This window comes from Theropithecus gelada, chromosome 9 (genome assembly GCF_003255815.1).
Source record: "Theropithecus gelada isolate Dixy chromosome 9, Tgel_1.0, whole genome shotgun sequence".
In the NCBI taxonomy this organism is placed as follows: domain Eukaryota; kingdom Metazoa; phylum Chordata; class Mammalia; order Primates; family Cercopithecidae; genus Theropithecus; species Theropithecus gelada.
The window spans coordinates 102,828,097-102,855,825 of NC_037677.1; the positions used below are offsets into that span (position 1 = coordinate 102,828,097).

General features: G+C 35.8%; 1 long non-coding RNA gene across 1 annotated transcript in view; it reads left to right on the forward strand.

Moving 5' to 3' along the window:
• The window catches only part of LOC112630971, a 49,206-nt gene extending 38,339 nt beyond the window's left edge, over positions 1-10,867 (forward strand). The window contains exons 2-5 of the long non-coding RNA XR_003121053.1: positions 5,948-6,060; positions 6,735-6,782; positions 9,120-9,197; positions 10,708-10,867. This is a non-coding gene — a long non-coding RNA (uncharacterized LOC112630971). The remainder of the gene's footprint in view (positions 1-5,947; positions 6,061-6,734; positions 6,783-9,119; positions 9,198-10,707) is intronic.
• Positions 10,868-27,729: the final 16,862 nt, after the last annotated feature.

A 27,729-nucleotide genomic window follows, 5' to 3' on the forward strand; every position in this document is an offset into this window, starting at 1 on the left:
TATCAAATATTAGACTAAATACTGTCAGAAAAATTAAATGGAACTTCCTGGAGGAGTCAATAGATACTGAGAAGCAGGTTTTGAGCAAGTGAGAGGGTATTCTGGACAAAGATGGCATGCACAAAACAACAGACTAGAGAATGAGGTGGAATTGCTTGAAGAATGATGTGCGAATGGAGGCAGAAATGCATGTGGGTAGATGAGATTTGTAATCCATTATTGCATGAGTTATAAATTAAGTACAGGTTGTAAAGAACATTATGTACCTTGCAAAATGGCTATGATTTAGATACATGGATTTTGTATATTTCAGTATTTCTCTCCTTTCTATTCCCAATGCTGCAACTCTAAAGTTTCTCTTTCTATCTTTAAGGAAATAATATAATAACCCCCTAATTAGTCTCCCCATCCCTAGATTCTTTCTAAATAAATCAGGCTTCCACACAGTTGAGTAATATCATACCTTTACATGAAAACCATTTGTAATTTTCCAGTTTCCACCAAATTGAAAAGAACCTCCCTGTAACAAACTAACCTTGGCAATAGAACCTTGACTTAAGTACCCTACATTCTCTATATTATTCCTTATGACACAGTAAGATGTAAATTATCTTGCTCCCAGAGATATACCCATCTTGGAAATTATTCATACTTTCCAGTTACTCATGCTTTGCATTTGCTTCAAGTACCCTATTATCTGCCTACCAAATTCTATCTCCTTCAGGTCCCATCATGAGGGACAAATCCTTCATCAGTCATCCTCGGAAACCCACTAAACCATATGATTTCAATCTCCTTTGAATCTCTCAAGTCTTTGCTTATACTATGAGAACCTGAAACATCTTCTGTCCTATAACTATATCCGTTATTTGTGTTCTTGTCACCACATAATCACCATATCTATCTCACCTTGTTCTCTCCTTGACAAAAAAAAATTTTAAAAAGATGTGGAATATAGCAATCTTTGCAGACCCCAAAGCAGTAGGCATTAAGAAGACCTTGCTCATACCAATTTTTAGCACTGTTTGCTCTTTGGTGACCTGCTAACACTAAGAATGTATTACAGAATCTGACACTCTATGTCCTCTACAGAGTCCACAATGTAGAGGGAGAGAGCTTACTAGGTACATACATAATAAAACAAGGTGGAAAAATGAATTGGGGAATATAATGGAATTCCTAAGTATGAATTCAGTATGCAAGTGGCAAGATTCCAGCATTCAAATTGAAATAACGTGGTCCGGTGCAGACTTTGAATCTTATCTCAGATGTATGGTAAGTGGACTAAAGTAACTTCCTGGGCAGTCACATGTAGAAGAATAAATTTCATGAAAAGGGATGAGGGCATCCTAGACTTCCAGGGATGGGTGGGTCCAGTGACATTCCTTACCAGGATCCATAGGCTGGATAAATGGACTGCTGAGGCCCTCTTTAAGAGCAGAGCAGTTATGGATTGTTTTTATGTCCATAAAGAAACATATATTTCTTATAGAATATTTGGAAAGTAGAATTTTGAATACTTGCCTTTTAAACAAATTTATAAGCATATTATTTGAGATTATATTACATCATGTTTGAATCCTGACTTTTTTCCCTACCAAACAATAGATTTGAAAGATTTCTCCTATGTCATTATAGAGTCTTTAAAAAGAACAGATGCCAGTGCTACACTATATCTTTGCATCATAATTTATTTAAATAGTTGAGTGGGACCACTTTTAAATACATCTAGGTTTGCATCAAAGGGTATACAATTAGCTATATTTTTTAAATTAGATTAAGTAGTGGACAACAGCGGTTGGGGAAAACTACTACTACCGCAACTACTTAGTTCCATCATCTGTCGACCTCCAGTTATTTTAATGTTATTTCTGCCTAATGTTCCTCCCCTTGTATTCTGTAACATCACCAAACACAACACATAATTGGGACCTAGGTTGATAGAATGTGTCCTCTTCTGTAGTGAGACAACTTCATTAATTCATTTACTTTCAAAGACGAATAACTCAAAGCAGAGATTTCCCTGAAAAGAGATAATACCTCCTTTCAGTACAAAGGGCCAGCTGCTTTATTAAGGTGGACTTCAGATAGGAAAGCAAAGGAGCAATTCCCAAGGAAGTCACCGGGAAAGTGTCCATTTGTTCTTAAAGGCATCAACCCCTCTGCTCCGAGCTTTTCTTCTCCAGAAGGAAGCACAGAAGAGGGGCATGGAGTGGGCACTGAGTCATGCAGGACTGGGGTCTGCTTCATGAGCAGATTCTTTCGTCTCTGTCTAGATCTTATTTTACAAATGCAACTGTTATTAATTTTAAATAATTAATGTGGGGTTTGAAAATAAATAATAACAGCAAAAACAACAATAAATCACCCTTAAAACTGATGAGGAAACAATATTCTTGAACAAAGACTGCAAGAGGCAGATATGTTCTATAGAATGAAATGCAAGTTCTATCTACATGTGGATACTAAGGGAGCCTATTTTTAGATGGAAGGGGGTCAATGAAAGAATGAAAGACTGTGTCTACTGATAGACACAACCTCAAACCTATCTTAATCATGGATTTTATGATTCCTTTAAAGTCTTAAGATATAATCTCATATATGTCAGATAAAGATATATAAACTTATGTGTAGAGGTATATATAGACATAAGGACATATACACATGCATAAAAAATTTAGTACTTAGCCAGGAACCCAAAAAAGTGCTAAGTACTTTATGTACATTATGTTATTTAATTTAGTAACTCAAAAAATCTATTATATCCCTCATTTTTTAATGAAGAAAATGAGTCTCAGATTTGCCATTGATCTTACACCTAGCCTTTTAAACCAGAAGACCATATTCTCACCATACTACCAGCACTGCAGCTACTACTTTTTTTTTTTTTTTTTTGAGACTGAGCCTCACACTGTCGCCCAGGCTGGAGTGCAGGGCCGTGATCTCACTCACTTTCTGCAACCCCCACATTCCGGGTTCAAGCGATTCTCCTTGCCTCAGCCTCCCGAGTAGCTGGGATTACAGGCACTTGCTACCGCACCCAGCAGCTGCTATTTTTAATAGCACTGATATTATATTTCTCCCATGCCACTTTATTATCATTCATTACATTATTAGCATCTATTTACTGAGTGTTTGAACTACATACTAAGCTAAGCAATTGATATATGTTATCTCCTTTAAACTCTGTGGTACCCTGTGATTAACGTCTAGTGAATAAGTAGAGATCTTGATTATTGTTGTTTACTTGATTGTTTTTCTTTTCTTCAGGAAATTCCTCTTCCCTATTCTTTTGGGGCTGCCAATGAAACAGACTTGCTCTTCTAGATATAGGGACAGACAGGAGAACAAATTAGCACAACCAGATTCTCTGTCCCAAAAATATGAATCTTAAAAAAATACAAAGGAATGGCCAGGTACGGTGGCTCATGCCTGTAACCCCAGCACTTTGGGAGGCTGAGGCAGGTGGATCACTTGTGGTCAGGAGTTCAAGACCAGTCTGGCCAACATGGTGAAACCCCATCTCTATTAAAAATACAAAAAATAGCCAGGCATGGTGGTGCACACCTGCAATCCCAGTTACTCGAGAGAGTGAGGTAGGAGAATCGCTTGAACCCTGGAGGCAGAGGTTGCAGTGAGCTTAGATCGTGCCACTGTACTCTAGCCTGGGTGAGACAGAGAAACTCTGTCTCAAAGAAATAAAATAAAATAAAATACAAAGGGAGATGGAACATAGTTGAAGCCCAGCTATCTGTTCAGAAACACCTAGTTTTGCTGTGGTTTTTACTCTTCCCGACAATGCTTCATTGCTCGATTCTTCCTTTCATGCTGTGAACTACAGTAAATTCTTTTTCATTGTAACCTAAAAAAATTGTTTTTCAAATATCAGTCACTTTGATTCCTCTTGCTTGCATTCCAATTACTACCCTCTGACTCACAGAGAAGGCTACTGAAGTTCAGAGACAAAACGTGATAGCAATGTTTGGAGAGGACAACTGCAGAAACTCATCCAACTGGCAAGTAAAATTTAAATGCGTTTCAGGCTGACCCCCAAGCCTCTATTGTGTTGTGCAGGTTTGCCTCTTAACAGGGCTTCTAGTTCTTCTCATGGAATCTAAGCCATTCTCAAAGTGAGGGAAGACTTGACAGTACTATAAAGATACCCCTCCCCTCTTTTTTATTAGAAGCAGGAGTGCTATTCCTAATCTTCAAAACTTGGTCAGGCAGTCACAACTGCTCTCATCCACAGTGTTGAAACAGAGGTCGACAGACCACCTGTGGGGCCAGATACAAACTTGGATCCTGAAAATCAAGTGTTCTGAGCCAAGGTGGCCAGGGCAGCTGGGGAAACTAGGGGGCTCAGGGCGTGGCTATTTTATCAGCTGATATGGAAATATTTCTGCTGTGTTTTTAATAAACAAAAAGACCAGACATAGCCAATCTAGTACACATGGTCTGAATATCAGACCTGAATGGAAGGTGATCTTTGAAGGGATATTTGTGAAGAGAATCGTAGTAAAACACATCAGCATGAAAAACAGCAAAATCGGCTCCACCTGTGACTTCCAGTGTGTATAGGCGGATCTGAAGATTTCTTTACCTTGCCCCCCAATACTGTCATGGGCACAGATGAGAGGCAACCTGGTGGGTGTTCTGAACATATTTTCACTCTTCTTTCTACACCTAGACTGGAATGGTATGGAATATTTATAATTATTTGAGGAAAAATTTGAAAGCCATCTACATAGTGAAACAAATGAGGGGAAAAGTTGAGAAAAAAAGAAAGAAAATGTTCCAGAGATTGGCAGTGACTAATTGGAAAACATAACCAACCTACTGGCGGGCATGTCTGTGCTCCCACTGGCCTGCAGCCAAGGTCTCTGCTGTCCAAGAGGCGGGGAATGAGGAAAGCCATTTCCTCCAGACAGAATAGATGCAAGGGAGCCTCCCTTAAGACTTCTGCCTCTTAGGCTGAACTTGTAGAAAGGAAGAGGCTGTTGAAGGTGTGCAGAAGCTCAAACTATCCACCCCAGAGGCAATTTCCCGCCTAAGGCTTTGTCTGAAGAAACAGTGCTTTCTGTCCTGTTTGAGATCATATTTCTATAGGAATACACATACCCTTTATGCTACACTGATCTCTGGCAAAATAAATTGTCTCTATATGTTTACATTTATGTATATATTTTTTAATACAAAGTGCTGTCCAGTGTCCACATAGAGGGCTCGTATTGCACAGGCTGAAACTCCCATGCTTCATTAGGCCTATTTAAAATACACAGTTATTGCATGAAACAGAGAAAGCAGACTTAAGCCCTGTTTCCTTTCCTCATTCATTTCTCTCTTGGAAATAACAAATAGCTTGTTCCTTCGTGCGGCTCTGCATGAATTCCCACTATTCTATGTGATTTTCCTACATAAAACTGTTAACTGGAGTCAGAAACTAAAGCAGATGAATTGGACCTGAGGGGATAGCATACAATGTGTTGTACTCCCAGACAACTTCATTACTTTAATTACCTAAAAAGTATAAATAGTTTGGCAGGGTACGAATCTCATTTCTCAGCCTAAACGATAATAGTTAGCTGGGAGAGATTGTCCCAAATCCTGCTGCTTATAGATTGCCCTATTTTTTTTTTCCTAAAAGCAGATCCATTGACCTTTATGTGTATGCAGTCTTTGCCCTTCAAAGTGGCTGAGAGATTGACTTTTGAACACACAGGGAGTTGAGAATGGATATTTGGATATTTACTAAAGGCCTATTATGTGCCATTCTTCGAATCAATGAACAATTATGATGTAGCTCCATACCATGTACTGTTCTGGGCACAAGTAATACAACAGCGAAAGGTAGTTGAGGTTCTTGCTCTCATGAAGTTTATATTCTAACTAAAGTAGGAGGAGCAGGAGAAAATAATCAGAAACAAATACACGGATACACTATTTCTAGATGTCAAAAAGAGGAAAAGGTGAAGATCAGGAGACAGAACTTTCCAAGGATATAAAAGCAAATGTAAAAATGTCCTAAAGTGGACATCAGCTTGGCATGTTGAAGGCTGAAAAGTAAGTCTGGGCTGAAAAGATGGGGCTGGCATCACATCTGATAGCTTAGCTCTGCCACTTAGTTTTCATTTTCTACTTAAAAGAGTTATGCTCATCTCTCACCTTATGTTTCCATATCATTATATGTGGCTTACAATGCTTCCACTACAAGGTTTTCTAAGGATAAATTACAGAACGTACACTGACCACTTAGTGCTTGGCAAATATTAAAATGAAAATATTAGTTGTCACTGATATTGTTATTAATTTGTAATATCTTGCCTGTCTTCCACAGTATACCATACTCCAAACTGAATCATTATTCTAACTATTATTATTATTATTAGCAGTATTAATATTATTTTGTAGAGGAGGTTCTTGCTTTCTTTCCCAGGCTCGTCTTTAACTCCTGGGCTCAACTGAACCTCCGACCTCAGCCTTCAAAAGTGCTGGGATTTCAGGCTTGAGCCATCAGGCCCAGCCTAAATTGATTCATTATTCTATAAATGTGATGTTTCATTTTTCAGAAGTGCCACGCCTCATCCTGAACTCCATGCACTGAAACATTCATCACTACCCTCACCATCTTTTCTATCAGCCCGTTCAAAAGTTCCATCTTTCCGGATGGCTCTTGAATGACTCTGTCTTCACATTTGACCATATGTTAATTGATTCAATATATGCCTGTATTACAGATCCAAGCTAAGTCTGTATTGTCTTCACCAGTGTTCAGATACACCTAGGTAGGTATTTTGTAGGGTTGGGACTCCTGAGGTCTATTTACATGGGGCTATATCAGGAAAGTGAAACCCATTCCAGGTAGCCAACTAGTAAGGTTTTAAAATAGAAAACTAACTACAAACATGTGGGAGGAGCTGAAATACCAAAGAGTTGATAAAAAGGTAACCCCCAAATTAGCAAAAACAGAAAGTTGCTATCACCCTTAGGCTATAAGAATAAGGGAGGGAATGGAATTTCCAGAGTCCGAGAGACTGGTTACCTTGGTGGGGTAGAAATGGTAGGAGGTGAGGTCAAGGGGAGATGTCCAACAAGAACAGGAACCATAGGAGACATGCAGTCCTCTCTAAGAACACTGCCAAAAACAGAGAAAATGGCAACTAACCCAGGTTTTTCTTTTCTCCTTCTGTTCAAGCTCTTGTGAGTGTTCACTGTTGGCGAGATCTAGCTGGAAGTCAGGAGAGGGAGTCCTGGGAAACAGTGTTTGCAGGTGTCAATCCCCTGTGATATGAAACCAAGCAGGGGAAAGGCAGGAAAGGCACCTGAACACAGACAAATGAAACAGACAGCACAGGAACAGACACCAGGACTGCCAAAACACACAATGAACATGCCCGCCTGAACACTCTGATGTGATATTTGTGCAGCACACACAGGCAACTTGGGAATGATCAGACACCTAGGAAAAATTTTGTCTTTGAGTAAGAGTCAGACATTCGTATTTTCCTGAGAAAGGGGACACTGTGTGATAAGCACACATTGCCAGTCACTTAACTTCTCTCTCCAGCCTGAGCTCAAGGACAGTCTGCAAACCAAACCCGAAAGAGCTGTGTAACTAATACATTCAAGTATAAGGAGTCCCAAGCTGAACTGCCTTGAGTTGTGGGCAACAGAGATGATACAAAGGTATAGCCAAAAGATCTCCCATGTTAGCAGAAATTAGACTGACTTTTGTCATAATAAGCTCAAATCACTCTTGTAGTAACAAGCCTTCATGCTCTCCATAGTTATCTTGATGCACCAGAATTTGACTGCTAGACACCCCAGTTCAGGTATCAGCAGACAGCAACAACAACAACAATACAGCAAGAAGTCTTGCTGGGGCCCTTTTATAAAGCCCACATCATGGTGCCTGGACCTAAACCTTGGCTCACCACACTGAACTGGATCAAGAAGGAATTAAAAGATAGAAATATTAACATTGCTGATGTGATTGTCTGTGAGCCCATGATACATATCATTTATTGTTATATAAATTTGTGCTTTATATAATTCTCTCTTTCATCACATCTGAGACATTGTGGATTCTAAATCACATCCCAATTTCAAAGATGCTGAAATAGAAAAATATGCACTTCAGAGCCAATGAAATATACGATACATATAACTATACACATATTTATAATACATAACAATGGATCACTTATTTTACATCAGGCACTGGACCAAATATTCTTATTCGCATTTATCTTTATAACAAATATGTGGGGGAAGTGCTTTGTTTATCTTCATTTTACAAATGGTGAAACTGTGATTAGGAAACTTGTCTATGGTCGCAAAACTATTAAGCTGTGTAGTCTGGATTCAAATTGCAAGCTCATGCTCACATCCATTTTTTTACACTGCTTCTATGTGAATCACTTCTTGAGAGCTTTCAAAAAAGTAATATCTTAGGAAAGATACTAAAAAGAGGATATAGAATATATCTGACAATGTTAAGTAGGAGACAGGAGAATTTAGGCTTTTTGTTTTGTTACTGTGAATCAATAACTACATCCATTGCACACATACACATAGACACGCACACACAAAAACACACATCTCACACATACATACACAGTGGCGTGACCTAAAGCAAGCTGGATTACATGTAGTGCTTAATCATAATGATATCTGGGTTTTGTGGGTGGACCAGGACTACATATGTCTTATCACTATATACCCCATCGCATCTGTTTCAGTGATTTTCATGTGAATACTCAACATGTGTTTTCTTAGTGAGTGAATAAATTAATATATTAAGCATTGTGTGTGTACAGGTTTTATGGGTACAATGATGCTGGGTAAAGAGGGTCTAAGAGACTGTTCCTAGCTTGATTAGGGCTTAGCTAATCAATGTCATCTAGGTATAAGCAGAAAAAGATGCCAATTGAAAGGTTAGATCTCTTTTAATTATACTGGGGAAATTGCAAAAAAGGGGCTGTCTCATAAATGTTTCACTAGCTAAAATGATAAAATATTGATTCAGAACTCACAATTAATCCTCATACGTAGACGAGGCTTTTAATAATTCAGAGATGTCTCTCCACAGTCTTGTTTGTTCCGTACCCATGGCTGGGTAGAAGCTGCTTTCTGAAAAGATGGAGACCATTATTACCCAACAGCATCAGCTCAGATTCCTGTGATTATAGCACAGCATGGTAAATATTAACTAACTCTTAAGTACTTGGCCTCATTCCCCGATCACTTTCTAAAGCAGAAATACAGGTCATTCTCCTTCCATGCGTGCCTACTTGAAATCTGTTTTCTTTTAGATGTTCAATTGGATGCTTTCTTCTTTTGACTTCCAATTAACTCTGACACTCTTTGAGTTATAAAACACACTACAGTTTTGAGAATGTAGATATAAAAATGACACATGGACAGCTTCTCAAAGGGTTGCATACAGGGTGACTAGAGACTTGAAGCCCTGGCTCTGTCATCAACCTGCTTTGAGAAAGCATGGCACCGTACCAGGCATCAGTTTTCTTATTTGGAAAATGTTGGTCCCTCAAGCCCTCTTTTGACTTAACTAACTCTCTTGAGCCAAAGTACTACTATTCTACGAGTACAGGTACTTTTGGTTCAAATAAATCCTGTAGAGTACACTTAGTAAGAGGGGCAATTTTTTTTTTTTTTTTAAATTGAGATAGAGTCTCGCTGTGCAGTGGTCCGATCTCAGCTTACTGCAACCTCTGCCTCCCGGGTTAAAGTGATTCTCCTTCCTCAGCCTCCCAAGTAGCTGGGACTACAGGCACGTGCCACCATGCCCAGCTAATTTTTTGTATTTTTAGTCGAGAGAAGGTTTCTCCATGTTAGCCAGGCTGGTCTCAATCTCCTGATCTTGTGATCCACCTGCCTCAGCCTCCCAAAGTGCTGGGATTACAGGCATGAACCACTGCACCCAGCCAAGGGGGGGCAACATCTTAGTCAAAAAAAGAATTTCCTGTTTTAGTAGAAAAGATGCCAGATGTAAGGCTCTTCTATTCCTGATGGTTTAAGGGTTTCTATGATATTGTTTTTGGTCCATCTCCAAGGTAAAAAAATTCCCATTTAAACCATGTTCTCTGATGCTGTAATCCAGATGTTATTTTTTCTTTTGTTTCTATATTCTGAAAATCTTAGTCGGCAGACATATCTTGGACCCACAGGGGAAGAACACATATTATAATATCATTTTTATGTTTATAATTCATATCGAATTAGGGCAATTGCAGAGATACAGTGTTGGAGAGAAGAAGAGGTATACATTTCAAGTAAGGTCTCTATATACAGAAGTACAAAAATGTGTATTTTTGATCAAGCAGATGGAATCCTCTGGCTCTGTTTCCTAATTTTCTCTAAACTTCTGCAGTTTCTTCTCTTATTTTCCCTAAAAATATAATTTGTTCCTATTCTTTGGTTTTTGTTTTCTACTTTGAAAACAAACTTTCAATTCCAAGTGACAAGGCAAAGTCACTAGGTAAAAACACTTAAATTTGAGACACTTTAGCTATAAAGAAGTTGAGAAGCAAGCTGAGGTCCAACTATTTAATTGCCATATATTCTTTATTATCTTCTAGAAGTCTGCATTCTTACTTTCTCTTATGGCTTGACCTACTACATTCACCAATGAGTCTGATACTTTTTGCTTTCTTTTCATATATAAATATAAAATCTATCTTGCTATAGATTGCTTCTTCATCCCTTCTGCCATGTGAGGACACAATGAGAAGATGGACAACTATGAATCAGGAAGCGGGCCCTCACCAGACACTAAGTCTTCCAGCGCCTTGATCTTGAACTTTCTGGCCTCCCGAAATGTAAAAAAATACATGTATGTTGTTTATAATCACCTAGTTTGCAGTATTCTGTTATAGCAGCCCAAATAGACTAAGACACTAGGTTTTTAACTGTTGATCTTATATTCTTTTCCTCATTCATCTCTTTATAAATTGTGGTCCACTGGAGATAATATTCTGTAATATATTGATCATGTTCCTCATTGTATCTCTCCTTGCAAAACTAATACAAGAGATAAACTTGCTAAAAATTATATAACTCAACATTCTCATAAATCCTATCCAACTCCTCCCCATGTAGGAACCCCCTTGCCCCAACCATACACACACACTCACACACAAAGAACACTCGGTAACATCTTAACAGGAATGTTAGTATTCTAAGAATACAGTTGGAGGAAGTCACATTGACCATGGCCAGAACACTATGACTTATAGGATAGTAGTTGTAGTACCCATCGTTTTCTGGAGTGCTGACCTGCCTGCCAGTCCTTGATTCAAAAGTCATACTTCTGTTATATATGTCTGGTCAACTCATTCTGGTACGTTACTTAAAATCAAAGCCTACTTCTTTGTTAGTAAAATGAGTATAATAAAAACCTTATATGGTTGTTTTCAAAATTAAATGGAAGAATACACATAAATAGCCTGACATAGAGTAATAAACTCTATTGGTAATTGTTGTTTATTGCTACAACTATCGTTATTGCCACCTGCTGCTGGCCTCTGACACAATGCCATGCGGATGTAGGTATTGCTGCTCTCTGCTGGAATTGTTTCAGCCTCTTTTGCCTCCTAAGACAAATGAAGGTCATTGATCTTTTCACAAAACCTCCCAAATTCTTGTCAGCCCTTCACCCAGTACTGACCTTCTTAGCGGTTGATGCACTGACCTTGCAAATGCTAAGAGGTAGATAATTAGCCATGCTCTTAACTCATACAGATCGTCATACCAGTCACTTTAATGTGGGGTGATAAAATTTGTAATTTTTATGAGGCTTACCCTGCAGATCTAAACTATAAAATATGCCATGGAAAGATAGTGGATAGCTAGGGGAAGTGCTACCTGAGGTTTAAAATATGACCCTAACAAATTTATCTCAATTCCACCAACCAGGCTTCAGAATTAAAGATAATAGGTACCTGCAACAACAAAAGCATCCGCAGAAAGATGTCTCTTCTTCCTTTCTATCTCTTTATTTTTATTTGTGGTTTAAGACACTTCTAAAAGTAGTTTCACATAAGCAATTACAAATGCCATTTAGATACATCACTTCACATTGGGCCAAACAGACCGCATATTTAATGAGTTACTTGCCGAAGCCATTCTCTCCCATTAATAACGGACAGATGGACCACTAGCTCAAATCAGTTTTAATGAGTGTGGGCTAAGGCATAGGCCTAAAATATCCAGACTCCTGTATTTATGTTTTCCTGATATTTTCACCCTCGACATCATAGAGCTTTTTCTTTTTCCTTTTTCTCCCAGAGTAGATTTTTTCCACCTGTCTGCTCACAATTAAATTGTAAACACTCACCAGCTTAATCTGTCCCATTTCCTCTCTTCATATCACCTGAGGATTTAAACGTGCCTTATTGATTCTCAATCATGCAAATCTTTCCTATAAACAAATCTATTCATTCAGCTCTGATCAGCAGCTATTAGTAAGCAAGACACATTGGTAAGGTAAACTAAACACTGGAGATGAGTTAGGAAAAAAATCACTGATGTGCTTATCCAAATTCTGTGTGGCATGTGAAAATGTTTTTCCCTTACTTTTTTTTCCATGATGACAGCTGTATAAGTGCCTAAGTTTCTAAGAAAAGATTAAGATGAAAAAAAAAAAAAAAGATTAAGATGCTGGTGACTTAAAACACAAGATGACTTGGAGCCCAGAAATGGAAGATTTTTATGATTTCAGATTCCTTTTGAGTTGACAAAACAAAACAAATATTTATATTTAAGTTGATTTCTCAACTATAAATTGATTCTGAAGCTAAGTTCTGCTTATTTATGGGCTAACACAAAGAACTCAAGACAATTCCTGGAAACTAAAAGTTACAACATAACCTCAAAGATCACCCAACCAATCCAATTACCCACTGTCTGGCAAAGGGACTGTCTTTCCAGAAGAAACCCACTCCTCTTCTTGCTCTTGCATTGAGTTTTAATTCCTGGGTCCTGATGATGTCAGAAAATGATTCTCAGCTACGTCTACACACTGGAAACACCTGGCCCTTCCTCATATTAATTCAACCAGAATTTTGTCGAGTTTTTGTTGTTCAGGTCAGTACCTCAAATCAGAAGCATCAGTATCATCTGAGAGGTTATTAGAAATTCAGAATCTCAAGCCCATCTCCAGACTTAATGAATCAGAATTTGCATTTTAAGAGGATTTCCAGGCAATCTGCATGCACATTAAAAAATACAGATGCTTGAGTTCCCTCCTCTCAGAGATTCCCATTGAATTATTTTGAGATGAGGCCTAGGCAGTGGTTCATCACCATCATCACCTGGGGAGGTGTTAAATGCAATTTTATGTGAAGGAGTGCGTATGTTAATTACTCAGTTTAGCTATTTTATAATGTATACATGTTTTATAATGGCATGTTGCATACAATAAACATATGCAATAAGAGAAAAATATATAAATAATTGGATCTCATGCCAGCTGAAGCAGAAATTCTGGATATCGGGCCCAGGAATCTGTATTTTAACAAACAATACAGGTGATTCTTACGATGCTAAAGTTTGAAGACTCTTGCTCAGGGGAATATGCCAAATTTATCAATATATTCACAATCTATTTCTGACAGTTTTGGGTCAGGGATGGGCTCATAACCCAGACCTCCACCATTATAACTATCAGGGATAGATATGAAACTGAATGTGGTAAATTTATTGAAACAAACATTTCTTTTGTCTAAATATGAACCAAGATGCATGCAACTCAAGATCAATGCCAACCTACAGTCAACATGAGGAAAGCCAACCTGAGAAATGAAATTTAACCTCTGATGTCAAGGGTAGATAACCCTCTGGGTCTAAACTATTCCTGAAGCTTGCCCTATCTCCTGACTTCCATTTACATAAGCTAATGAATTCCTTTGTAAGTTAAGCTGGTTTGAGTAGGCTTGGAACATAGAAAATATCGGTGTTAAAGAATTTCACATATCCAATGGAAAAACTGGGAGAGAATAATGCCTCTGATGAGAGGTTGCATGGCATGTTTTAAAACCTTCAGTGATTAGAAATTCATCTATTTCAATGACAATCCATTCCAATGTAGAAGATGATTGTGAAAAATTATCTACTTATATGAAGCTGAACCCTGAAAAAGTTATATTTTGTAATCACTCAAAATGCATATTTCCTCCACTGCACAAATGTTCTCTTCTTTAAATACATATCCGGCTTTTTCATTATAAAATGATGTTGTGCCTTCACCATCCTAATTGCTTGACCCTGAGTAACAGGCACTTTATCAATTTATCTTAATTAGTGCCTTGCAAATAAATGATGTATTAAAAGTAGAGAACAGACCATGCAGAGAACAGACCAAACATTCTCTTTCTTAGAATACTAAATTGAAGTGAGCATAATAGAAGTCCCCCTTCCATGTTGCTGTCAACAATTGTTTGTCAAACAGTGATTCTCAAATGGGTAAGTAGAGAGGTTACCAAAATCTCAAGTTTTATCCTCCCCCCTCCAAATTGCATACAGCTCTCCTGCCTCTCAAGATTACTATTTTCTATAGAAAATCAAGGAAGTTTCCCTCTGTCTTATAACTACATCTGACACTATCACTCTTTTGGATAAATTGTTTCATTGACTATTCTCTTTTTGGTTATTTGCAACTTCATAGCAAATAACAAATACAAACTTCTCAAATTATTTTTAGGTATTCTACTTCCCTAAGGCTTAGGTTTTGCATTTATAGTGTGTGGATAAAACCACCTATATCTTAGGGATAGTGCAAGGATTGAATGAGATATATATATATGTGTGTGTGTGTATATATGTATGTATATATGTGTGTATATATATGTATATATATGTGTGCATATATATAAAAATTGATTCGTTTCAGTGTCTGTCATCTGTTCAGTGCTCAATAAATCTTGGCCTAAAGATAATGACATGCAAGGCTTTCATGAACTTTTATCCACTTTACCTATCTTATGAGCCTTCCTTCAGCTTTTGTATCATGAACTCCAACCATTCTCAATAGGTATCATTTCTATAACACACATATTTGATCTCCAATGACTTAGTTTAGAGCCAAATAGAACACTGGCCTTTTCACATATAATTCTATGCTACAATATCTCTCTATTATGCATTTGGGCTCTAGTTTCTGTGAACCAAAAGATAATACTTTACAATTATCAAAATTTCACCTCATCAGACAAAGTTCAGGATTTCAGTATTTTCTAATGTTGTTTATTTTAACTCTCTCATTTAATATATTAATGATGTGTTTTTCCATCATCAACATTTAACCCCTAAGTAAGTAGAAGATTAATGGAATAAAGCAGGAGTATCCAATCTTTTGCCTTTCCTGGGTCACATTGGAAGAAGAATTGTCTTGGGTCACACATAAAATACATGAACACTAATGATAGCTGATGAGCTAGAAAAAAAATGCAAATAAAAACTCATGATGTTTTAAGAAAGTTCACAAATTTGTGTTGGGCTGCATTAAAAGCCACGCTGGGCTACATTTGGCCCTTGGACTGCAGGTAAGACAAGCTTGAAACAAAGTTTCTGATATTAAGAAGCATATATTCCAAGTAAAAAAGACAATCCCATCCAAGAATAATGGCAAAATAACATATTAGCAAGTTAGAACATATACATACAACAATGATTAGGTATGTACTAAATGTAAATCTAGGTAAAGAAATTTTCAGAGTAGGAAAATCTTGAACAGCAACTTGGAGGAAACTAATTTTGAGGTAGAACTTAAAGTAACCACTGAATATAAACTAATACAAAGGAGGGGAGAAGAGGAAAGTTTGCATGGAAATATGTGAGTAAATGGTCAGAAGTAGGGATAAGCAAGGCTTATATGACAGAAGGAAAGTTGATACCAGCTTTCCAAGCTTTATTTCCCTAAGGTAAGTAAATATTTTCCTTTAGGTTCTCTACTTACGTTTATCTAAAATCATCAGTGAGTTTGAATACATATCACAAATTTACAGGTAAACCTTCAGCTTATGTTTACCATTTTAGAGATGTCTGGCCTGAATAATTATAGGATTGGTCCACACTATGAATTTGCATTGCAAATAAAAATACTTCCAATGTGGAAAAATATTTTATCCAAATCTTTGGAGGTGGAGAAAGGAGAGTATTAAAGTCATGATTTAAAAAGACACTTACATGTTTTGCTCTTTTAATTAATCGTCTCTGTATTGTATGAATAACCACAATATGCAATGTACCATCTGGAAAACCAAACATTGGAAAGCTGGAGGGCTAGTGTTTTATAAATCTCCTGATTCCAATATTCTCTGGTCTCTAAAGTATTATAAAAAGATATAGAACCAGAGGACTGCCTTCTCTTTTCCCACTTTCTAACTCATGAACTAGTTTCTGTTATGAAACTGGGACTATATCTGCAATTCCCCCAAACACCCATATTGAAATCTTTTAAGGAATTACTTTAACATGGTGTAAAAAGGATAAAAGATCTTTTGATATTCAATATTTTTCTTATGAAAAAAAGATGTCATGTGCAAAGTTCGACTAACTGGGAATTTATAATGTATTAAGAATCCTAAAACTCATAACACCTATCAAAATTACATGGCAGTATTAGATATGAGAAAATAAATTTAATTTCCAATCACTGTAATTAAGAAAATCATTAGGGAAAATGTGGAATTTAAACAAGGACTAGGTAGAAAAAATATTTGGTATGGGGAGGACTTGCCAGGAAGTGAAAATTGTAGAAGTAAAAAGACATTGTTACCTACAAAGATTTTTCACAGATTCCTAGCAAAATAAATTTATATAAGTTTGGTAGTCTTCCAGATAACAGCCAGTCAGAATTGCCAACTACAGACTTGTTATTTTAGGATTTTGGATTTACAGCATGTGATGGTTAATGTTATGTATCAACTTGCCTGCACTAAAGAATGCCCAGATAGCTGTACCTGGTAAAGTATTATTTCTAGATGTATCTGTGAGGATAGTTCCTGGAGATACCAACATTTGAATGAGAAGGCTGAGAAGATCTAGCCTCATCATTGTTAGTGGGCATCATCCAATCTATCGAGAGCCCATACAGAACAAAAAGAGAAAAGCTGACTTTCTCTCTCTCTTTCTTTCTCTCTCTCTCTCTCTTTGAGCTAGATCATCTATTTTCTCCCATCCTTAGACATCACAACTCTTATTTCTTGGGCCTTTGGCCTGTGGGACTTACACCACTGACACTCACCCCTTGTTTTCCTAACTTTGGAATAAGAATGGTAGTTGTACTATTGACTTTTCTGGTCCTTGGGCCTTCAGACTTGGACTGAATGACACCACTGTCTTTGATAGTTCCTCAGTTTGCATAATCTCTCAATAGTTAGATAGATATTGGAGGTATCTATCTATACAAAGAGAGAGAGAAGGAGAGAGAAAAAAAGAGAAGGAGAGAGAGGGAGAGCCCTAACAAACACAGAGGATAAGTTTTGTTTGGCAGCACATTTTGATTGTTTGTATTTATTTATTTGCTTTTGGTTATATTCAAGAACTTTAATTTTTTTTTGTCTTGAGTTCCAAATGGATGCATCTCTTTTTCCCCCAAGCTTTACTAAGGTATAATTGACAAATAAAAATTGTATTATTTACTGTGTACAATGTGATATTTTGATATGTATAAACATTGTGATTACCACAATCAAGCTAATTAACATGTCTGCCAGCTCACATAGTTACCATTTTGTTTTTTGTGGTAGGTATATTTAAGATCTACTTTCCTAACAAATTTCATGAATACATTATTTTACTATTTGCTATAGTCACCATGCTGTACTTTAGGTCTCCAGAACTTACTTCTCTTAAAGCTGAAAGCTTGTACTTTTTACTAACATCTTTCCATTTCTTACGCCTCACCTGGTCCTCTATCACTGGTAGCATTTTTCTTTCTCTGAGTCTCTGAGAGTACATTCCACATGTAAGTGAGACAATTAAATAATTACATTTCTGCCTCTGGTTTATTTCACTTAGGATGATGTCTTCCAGATTCTTCTATGTTGTCACAAATGTCAAGTTTCCTTATTTTTAAAAAATGAATAATATTCCAGTGTATGTGGCTATCATATTTTAAAAATCCATTTAACAATGAACAAGTACTTAAGTGACTTTCGTATCTTGACTATTGTGGATAATGCTGCAATAAACATAGGGATGAGGAGAACTTTACCAAATAGTGATCTCCCTTTCTTTGAAAATATACCCAGAAGTGGGATTGCTGAATCATGCAATCGTTCTATTTTTAATTTTTTTTTTTGAGGAACAAACATACTGTTTTCCATAATTGCTGTATTAATTTATATTTCCACAAACAATATACAAAGGTTCCCTTTTCTTCAAATCCTCCTAACAGTTTTCTCTTGTCCTTTGGATACAGCCATCCTAAAGGGTGAGAGAGATCTCATTATGGTCTTGATTGTATTTTCCTGATGACTAATGCTGTTGAGCACTTGTTCTTGTACCTGTTGGCCATTTGCCAACAGACATTTATTTTAGAATAGCAGGAATTTGTAGTTTTCTTTCTTGCCCTCATAAACTCTCTTATACCAATAATACTATAAAATCAGATTAAGTACAGATATCTGTAAACAAATTAACAAAGAAATTATCATTTACAATAAAATAGTATAATCTTTACTAAATAGCTAAGAACAAGAATATGGATTACTAAATATTAAAAATTCTAATAACATATGACATATAGATTTCATTCAACTTCCTCAGAGGCTACAAAACCATTTTAGGTTAAGATGTATAAAATTGACTATGTACCCCTAATATAGAAAAAAGTGTTGATATAGAAACTCAATGAGATAAGACTCAGGGGAAGCACACTTCCCAATTCAGACTTTCTTTTTTCTGAATTAAACTTGGACAGATGTATTGCCAAAACTGTCAAATAAGTTTTTTAAATAATTATATTAATATTAGTTAATGAATTCATAGGTATACAATGATCATAAGGAGCTAAACTGGTAACTGATCTCTATGCACAGAAGGTTTGACAGTAGGTCAGTCTTACAGGAATCTGGTTCTGTATGTATGAGTGGACACCTTCTCTTTTTGCAAGGTTCAGGTACCCAAATTGAGTACAGAATCTGACTTTAGGATGTTAACAGAACATTGTTGTTATATTTTTTTTAAAGATTAAATAATGTTTTTTAAAGTTTTCCTTTGTTGTTCTTTATTCTTATTTCAAAGTATTTGCTCTTTATAATGAACAATTATGTATTTTTCTCTATGTAACTGTAATACTGTGGCTTCTCCCTCTTCAATTCCAACTTATTGATATAATTGTTTAATATTATACCTATCCATTCATAATAGTTTTCTATATACATATAAATGCAGGTGTTTTTCCTTTATTATTTTCTTCTTTTTTTGATAAAGTTAACTTACATGTTAACTTCATTATGGTGAATAATCATGGAGTTTACTATCCAAGAAGAATAGTAAATGGTTGTTTAAATTTACACTCATATCGTCTATGAGAATGCAGCTATTCCTAAGCTTTTTTAAAGCACCAACTGAAAATAATCTTTTCCATTTCTCCAGTAGAAAAAAATGGCATATTTTTGTTTTAATTTGCAGTTACCTATCTACTAGTGAAGTTGGATGTCTTTTCATGGGCTTATTTGATGTTTGCATTTAATTTCTTGTGAATTTCCTACTGAAATTTACTGTCAATGTTCCTTCTGCTGTTCTTTTTAAAAACAATTTATAGATCTTTTTATATTAAAGAAATTAACATTTTGTCCATTTTTTGTGACGTCAATATTTTCTTCTTTTTTTTTTTTTTTGAGATGGAGTCTCTCTCTGTCATCCAGGCTGGAGTGCAATGGTGCGATCTCAGCTCACTGAAAGCTTCGCCTGCCGAGTTCAAGTGATTCTCCTGCCTCAGCCTCCCGAGTAGCTGGGACTACAGGTGCCTGCCACCAAGCCCAGCTAATTTTTTTATTTTTTATTTTTTATTTTTAAGAGAGATGGGGTTTCACCATGTTAGCCAGGATGGTCTCGATCTCCTGACCTCGTGATCCGCCCGCCTCGGCCTCCCAAAGTGCTGAGATTACAGGCGTGAGCCCAAATTGAGCCATATAAAAATTTTAAGTACAGTGTCATCTAATCTGTCGGGGTTGTTTGTTTGTTTTACTTATTACTTTATGGCTTCTTGGCTTTTTTGCTCCTCTCCACAAAATTACACAAATATTTTCTTCAAAAGTTTTGTCTTTTATATATTATATTTAAAGCTATAACTCATCTAGTGTGTGTGTGTTTGTGTGTGTGTGTGGGGGGGTGGTGCATGTGATGTGAGATAAGGTATACTTTTATATTCTTCTAATGGAATAGTTATATCAATCAGGATCCTGGTATGAAAAATATCAAATGGAGTAAAAGTAGACAACTTAATAAAGGTATAATTTATAAGGGAGAGGGCAAGGTTGAGGGAAACCAAGAAATAGTGAAGCATCCTTCTCCTTCATTAGACTTGGAGAGGTAAGAGGAGGATAGATGTGTTATCAGGACCTTGCAGGAGATGGCCACCTAAATGAATTTATTGCCCCAGGAGAGCAATGAAACAAACTCACAGTCCGACAGAGAGGTATATGGAGGAATACATACACAACATCACTCTCCTTTTATTCTCTAAGTTCATCTCTTTGATGTCTGTCCTTGACTGAATTTAATAAGAAACCAGATAACAAGGGGACTGATCAGTGTAGTCCACAGCTTTGGTCTCAGTGAATGGTGAGGGTTAGAGACTGGATCCAATATGGCAGGCATTAGTTACAGGCAACTTCTGAGTATTTGAAATGTGGCCAGTCTGGAGATGTTCTGTATGTAGGAAATAAGTACTGGATTTCAAAGAATTAGTAGGAAAAACAAAGAAAATGAATATGCAATACTCACTTATAATTGTTTATATTCATTGCACTGAAATGGTAATATATTAGATTAAATGAAATATATTAAAATTAATTTCATCTCTTTTTACTTATAATTGTGGCTACTGGTTTGAAATTACATATGTGACTTATAGCAGCAATATAGAGGGATAAATGGAAAGTATCTAATTATTCTTCAATGATTAAATAATCTATCCCCTTTCCACTAAATTTAATGGCCATCTTTTACATACATTAAATTACTTTATTAAATAAAAATGTTTCCTGAACTTTCTGTTTTCTTCTGCTTATCCACTTCCCTATCCTTATTCTAATCACACACCATTAACATGAAAGGAACTTTCTAATGTGAGGTAGATACAAATGGTTTATCACTATTGACCACATTTTTGTTCCTTTTCTTGTTTCCATATATTTCTTCTTCTATGTGTAATTACATGTGGGCCTACATTTTCTTCTCTTTGCAAAAAATGTCAGCTGGTAATATGATTCAAAGTATATTTTTTAAAGTATAATTAAATAACCTAATGTTAATATATTTGATAGGAAATATCATTTTCATGTTAATTCATACCATGTAGTAAAATGATCTGTTATTCTACTTATCAAGATCTTATTTTATGCTCTTCTATAGCATTTTTTAGATTGATTTATATTAGGTGCCATATATATATATGTAATATATATATGTATATCTATCTATCTTAATAAATTCATTTTTAAGTATTTTATATTTTTGTGCTCATTGTTATAAATACTCTTTCATTTTCATTCTTGACATTATTTTTGAATAAAGAAAACTTTTTGGATTTCTAGATTTATAATCAAACATCCAATTAACTTATTAATTCCTATATATTGGATTCACTTGGATTTTTCTAAAATACAAACATGTAATCAATTCTTCTAAGCTAATTGTATTTTTTCATGTTATGAAATATTTTGAATTATGTTAATTGTATAAACATCTGTTAAAGTACTGATTAATAGTGATGATATCTATAGTGTTAGGATCCAGATTTCAGTGAAAATGACTTTAACATTTAGCTTTTTAAGATGATGCTTGCTATTAGTTTGGGGTTGATAAATAGAATCATATATGGGTAGTTTCCTATTATTTGTATTTTGTTTTCATTGAATTTTACTTAGATTGTATTTTTGTTCTTTTACGTTAATCTATGTCTCATTTAATATTTTGTGGATGTTACTTTTTACTTTAATTTAAAGACAGTGTTCACATTTTGATAGATTAACACTGAACATTTTTGGCACTCCTAGAGTAACCCCAACTTGCAGAGAAGTATCTTATTCTGACGTATGATTTATTGATATTTTATCTTGGATTTTCACACCTATATTTATAAATGAGTTTTGTCTATAGTGTTTGCACTATCTATTTTAGGTTTTGTTAAGAAAATTTATGCTAACCCATAAAATTAATTGGAATTTTATTTGGTATGGACCTATAAGAATCATAAATCAGCTTTAACTAAATTTTTATGTAACTCCTGCGGAACTAACAAACTTTTTGCACTTTTTTTTTTTTTTTTTTTTTTGAGAAGGAATTTCACTCTTGTCACCCAGGCTGGAGTGCAATGGCGTGATCTTGGCTCACTGCAACCTCCACCTCCCAAGTTCAAGCAATTCTCCTGCCTCAGCCTCCCCAGTAGCTGGGACTACGGGCACCTGCCACCACACCTAGCTAATTTTTGTATTTTTGGTAGAGACAGGGTTTCTCTATGCTGGCCAAGCGGGTCTAGAACTCCTGACCTCAGGTGATTCACCCACCTCGGCCTCCCAAAGTGCTGGGATTACAGGTGCAAACCACCGTGCCCGGCCTTGGCACCTTTTAAGTTACATTTATCTAGGCCAGGCATCGTGGCCCATGCCTGTAATCCCAGCATTTTGGGAGGCCAAGGTGGGCAGATCACTCATGGCCAAGAGTTTGAGACCAGTCTGGCCAACATGGTGAAACTCTGTGTGTACTAAAATATAAAATATTAGTTGGGCATGGTGGCAAGTGCCTGTAGTTCCAGCTGCTGGGGAGGCTGAGGCATGAGAATTGCTTGAACCCGGGAGGCGGAGGTTGCGATGATCCAAGATGCCACCATTGCACTCCAGACTGCGTAACGGAGTGAGAGTCTGTCTCAAAATAAATAAATAAAATTGTTACATTTATTTAACAAATTTCTAAAACTTTCCTTTGATTATTTTTCTGTTAGGGCTTTATAACTTTCTCAAAGTATTATTTATATTTTGTTACAAAATTATGTACTTTTTATAGTTTAAACATATTTTCAAAGAGTTCTACACAATGGTATTTTGTAACTTTCTATAATTTTTACAGAAATCAGGTTAATACTTTTCATTCTTAATTTTGGATGCATTTATTTCTTTTCTTTAATCAAACCAACCAATGTTTTGAAAAGTAGGTATTTATTGGCTTAGATGTAATTTCTCTACTTCCTTATTTCATTGATTTCTATTTTTATCTTTATTAAAACATTGCTCTCAATATTTTGGTTCATTTTTAGTTTTACTTTACTAGGATCTTGAAAGAAATAATTTATTCACAGATTTGTTAAATTTAAAAATATTTAGAGTTATAAATGTTTCTGAGTGTAGCTTTAGCCTAAACTCATATTTTGTTATTATTTGTTACTTCGATTCACATCTAGATAATTTATAATTCTGGGTTTAACATCACTTGAATTAGGAAGTGTTTATAATATTGTTTCTTACCTTTGAAAGTGTAAAATTTTGTTTTCTTGATATTTTGAGGTTATATGTTTATTTGTTGTTATATAATCTGATTTGACTATGATAAAAGAATTTGTCCTATCAAGTACCCAATATTTGGAAGTTTAGATTTTCTGTTACTATTAATGGGCTTTTCAGTGAATATTTCATCAATTTAAGAAAACAGTATGTATACATGTGATGATCTCTGTGAAAATACTTGATTGTATTTCAAATTTTGATTTTTGACTACTGGATGTATCAAATTCTGTAAAATACCTTCCTTTATGTATTTCCCTGCTTTGAGGTTTGGTACAAGAAGGCAATGACTAGTATATTCCTATAGATTGTATATATTGGAAAAGAAAGCTATTCCTTTATTATTAAATAATGGAGTTATCATTGAATGAAACATTGTTATTAATAAAGCCAGTTTCTATTTTTGCATTTACATAATATATTACCATATTTATAGTAAATACAAAATATATATTATAAATGAATGCATACATATAAATTTCCTTTATTTTAAATACATGTTTAATTAAAACATAACATTCTTAAGGGGTAAAATAAAATCATAGTTGGCTAAAATATTATGAAGTGACCATCCTGCTGTAACCACCACCCAAAAGAAATGCCATATATTCAGTTTTAAAAAAAACCTCCTTGTGCCCCATTTCAGTAATTTCCCACTATACAACTTTGTATATATAGATGGCAGACAGACTTTTAGGGGCTTCCCCCAAAACCCTACTAATATGGTTTGGCTGTGCCCCACCAAAATCTCAACTTGAATTGTATCTTCCAGAATTCCCCTGTGTTGTGGGAGGAACCCAGTGGGAGGTAATTGAATCATGGGCACCGGTCTTTCTTGTACTAGTCTCATGATAATGAATAAGTTTCACAAGATCTGATGGGTTTATCAGGGGTTTCCGCTTTTGCTTCCTCTTCCTCATTCTCTCTTGCTGCTGCCATGTAGGAAGTGCCTTTTGCCATCCGCCATGATTCTGAGGCCTCCCCAGACATGTGGAACTGTAAGTCTAATTCAACCTTTTTTTCTTCCCAGTCTTGGGTATGTCTTTATCAGTAGTGTGAAAACGGACTAATAGACCTACCAGTAACACTGTCTTTTTGTATTCATGCCTTTGTAGAAACCCATCCTACTGAGTATGGGTAGGACTTGTGATTTGCTTCTAACCAAAAGAACACAGTAAAGGTGATGAGATGTCACTCATGCTTAAATTACATTATATATGACTGCATTTGCTAGAAAATTGGCTCTACAGACACTTATTATTGACTTGATGATGTAAGTGATCATGTTGAGGAAACCACATGGTCAGGAATTGAGGGCAGGAACTGCAGGAAGCCTCTAGGATCTGCGGGCAACTTCAGGTTAACAGTCAGCAAGAATTGGGATATCTCAATCCTACAATGCCAAGGAAATGAATTCTGCCAACAACCTGGGTGCATTTGGAAAGAAATTCTCAGCCAGACCTCCACGTGACAACTCAACTGAGCAGACACCTTGATTGCTGCTTTGTGAGATCCTACACAGAGGACCCAGCTAAACCATGCCTGACCTCCTCACCCACAGAAATCATGAAATAATAAATGTGTTGTTTTAAGCCTCTAAATTTGTCATAATGTATTATGCAGTGATACACAAGTAATACACCCCTATTATGAATTCTATCACCATAAATTTGCCTATTTAGAATTTTATATTAATAGAATCATTAAGTGTATGGTCATATGTATTTGGCTTAACTCAATATTATGTGCTCCTGAAGGTTTTTGATGTCTTAATATAAAATTTAAACTTCATCTGTTTTTTTTTTTCCTTTTTTTTTTTTTTTTTGAGATAGGGTCTCACTCTGTTACCCAGGCTGGAGTGCAGTGGGCCAATCACAGCTCACTGCAGCCTTGACCTCTTGGGCTCAAGTGATTCTCCCACCTCAGCCTCCCAAGTAGCTCAGACTACAGGTGTGGGCCACCATGCCTGGCTAATTTTCATATTTTTTGTCGAGACGTGGTATCACCTGTTGCTCAGACTGGTTTCAAACTCCTAGGCTCCAAGTGAGCTGCCTGCCTGGGCTTCCCAAAGTGATGGGATTACAGGTATGAGCCACCACGCTCGGCCTCCATTTGTTTTTATGAGTGTTTTGACCTGTATGTCTGGTACTCCATTAGGCAACTACAGCCAGTTCTAATTATTTTAGGAGTTCAAGTGTCAAGTAGGAAGATGACAAAAGTGCAGATGAGAAACACGTATTTAATCACCCATCTTTCCCAATTCTCCTCCATTCCATTTTATTACTAAATTATACTAAATAACAAATTATTCCTTTTATTTCAAATTTTGTGTTTAACTTTGAAATTATACAGATAGACTTATCTTTAATTCACAATTCAATATTTTCTTCAGTTATTTTGGGTGAATGTTACTTACTAAATCCTGGTGATAAAAGAGTTTTATTTTGCCACTAGCTAATATGGAGTGTTCTCATAGAGCTATAAATAAGCTCAATATTCATTATGCAAATGAATAGAACCAGACAAAATTAAATGGGTTCAGCTTGGTGGCATCATTTCAGAGATCTAATTTGGGGGTTTCAGTCCTCTAGGCTGAGAGAGCTGTGGGAGCCACATTAAGTTGCTCTTAATAAATAATAAACCATATCAAGCAGAAATTGCATTGAGAAGGGTATGACCTTAGGTAGTTCAGAGGAAGAGTTACAGGGAGATGACAGTAGGTCTGATGATAACTTCATCATACACTGCTCCACGCCTGAAGGTGACTTACTGCAATCAACTCTTAGCTTTAAGGATGAAACATCTATTTTTACTAGCTTCTTTCTGATAATATAGGAGGTATATAATCTCATCTATTTAACATTTCAAAAGATAGGCAGAGATCAACAAGAAAATTTACCCAATGTGTTGACCTCGAAACTAAATCTAGCTACTATTCTTGGCTCTGCCAAACACACATACTTGCACGCACATGCACATACACACACACAAACACACACATACACACACCTGTATATCTTTGAGTAGATAACTTCAACTTCATGAGTTTTTATTTCCTTGTTGATTAAAACATAATAATAAGGGTGTGGAGGATGGACCAGATAATCTGATAGGGACAACAAAAATGATAGGCAATGTAATTCACAGTCCTTATTTACAGAAGGGTTAAACTGATGCTAGGTAAGAAAATATAGGAACTCATTAGTGAGTAGGTCTCAGCTTTTTAAATTCAATTTCTGATTTTTATTGTTTTTTTTTTTTACAATGACACTAATTTCTAAGCACATTTGAGCTACAAAAAGTATATACACGATTTCACATTCTTGTCTAGACAACATCAGAGTGTCCATAGAATCTGTAAGATAATTGCCAGCTATGTTGGAAAATACAGCTGAGACTGCTGTGGTGAGAAAAATAATCTCATCGATGAATAACTACTTTCGATTATAGATGATATGCAGAGAAATCTATATATTCTGTAGTCTTATTCAACAATGTTAAACCATGAAGAGGGACATCAACCCCTGCCCCAAAGAAAAGTGGAAGGATAAATTGTAACAATGTGATCTAATTATGTTAGAGTCAATTCTCATTGAGAAACCTAAATATGGTCTAACAAAACAGATTTCACAATAAAAGTTGACTCTAACATACTAAGACCACATTGTTACAATTTGTCCTTCCATTTTTCTTTGGGGCAGGGGTTGATGTCTCTCTTCATGGTTCAACATTGTTGAATAAGAATACAGAATGTATAGACCATATTTAGGGTCTAACAAAACAAAGTTTTCACAATGATGATTGACTCCTGGCCAGCTTCAGAAAAAGAAACAAATTCATAATTTTTACCAACTATATTTTGCATTTAAGAAACAAATGAATAGGTAAGAACAATAATAAAATTAGGCTTTATTTGATGGTTAAGAAAATGCTTTATATATGTAATTTGAATCTTCACTGATCATCCCATGAGAAGTAGATA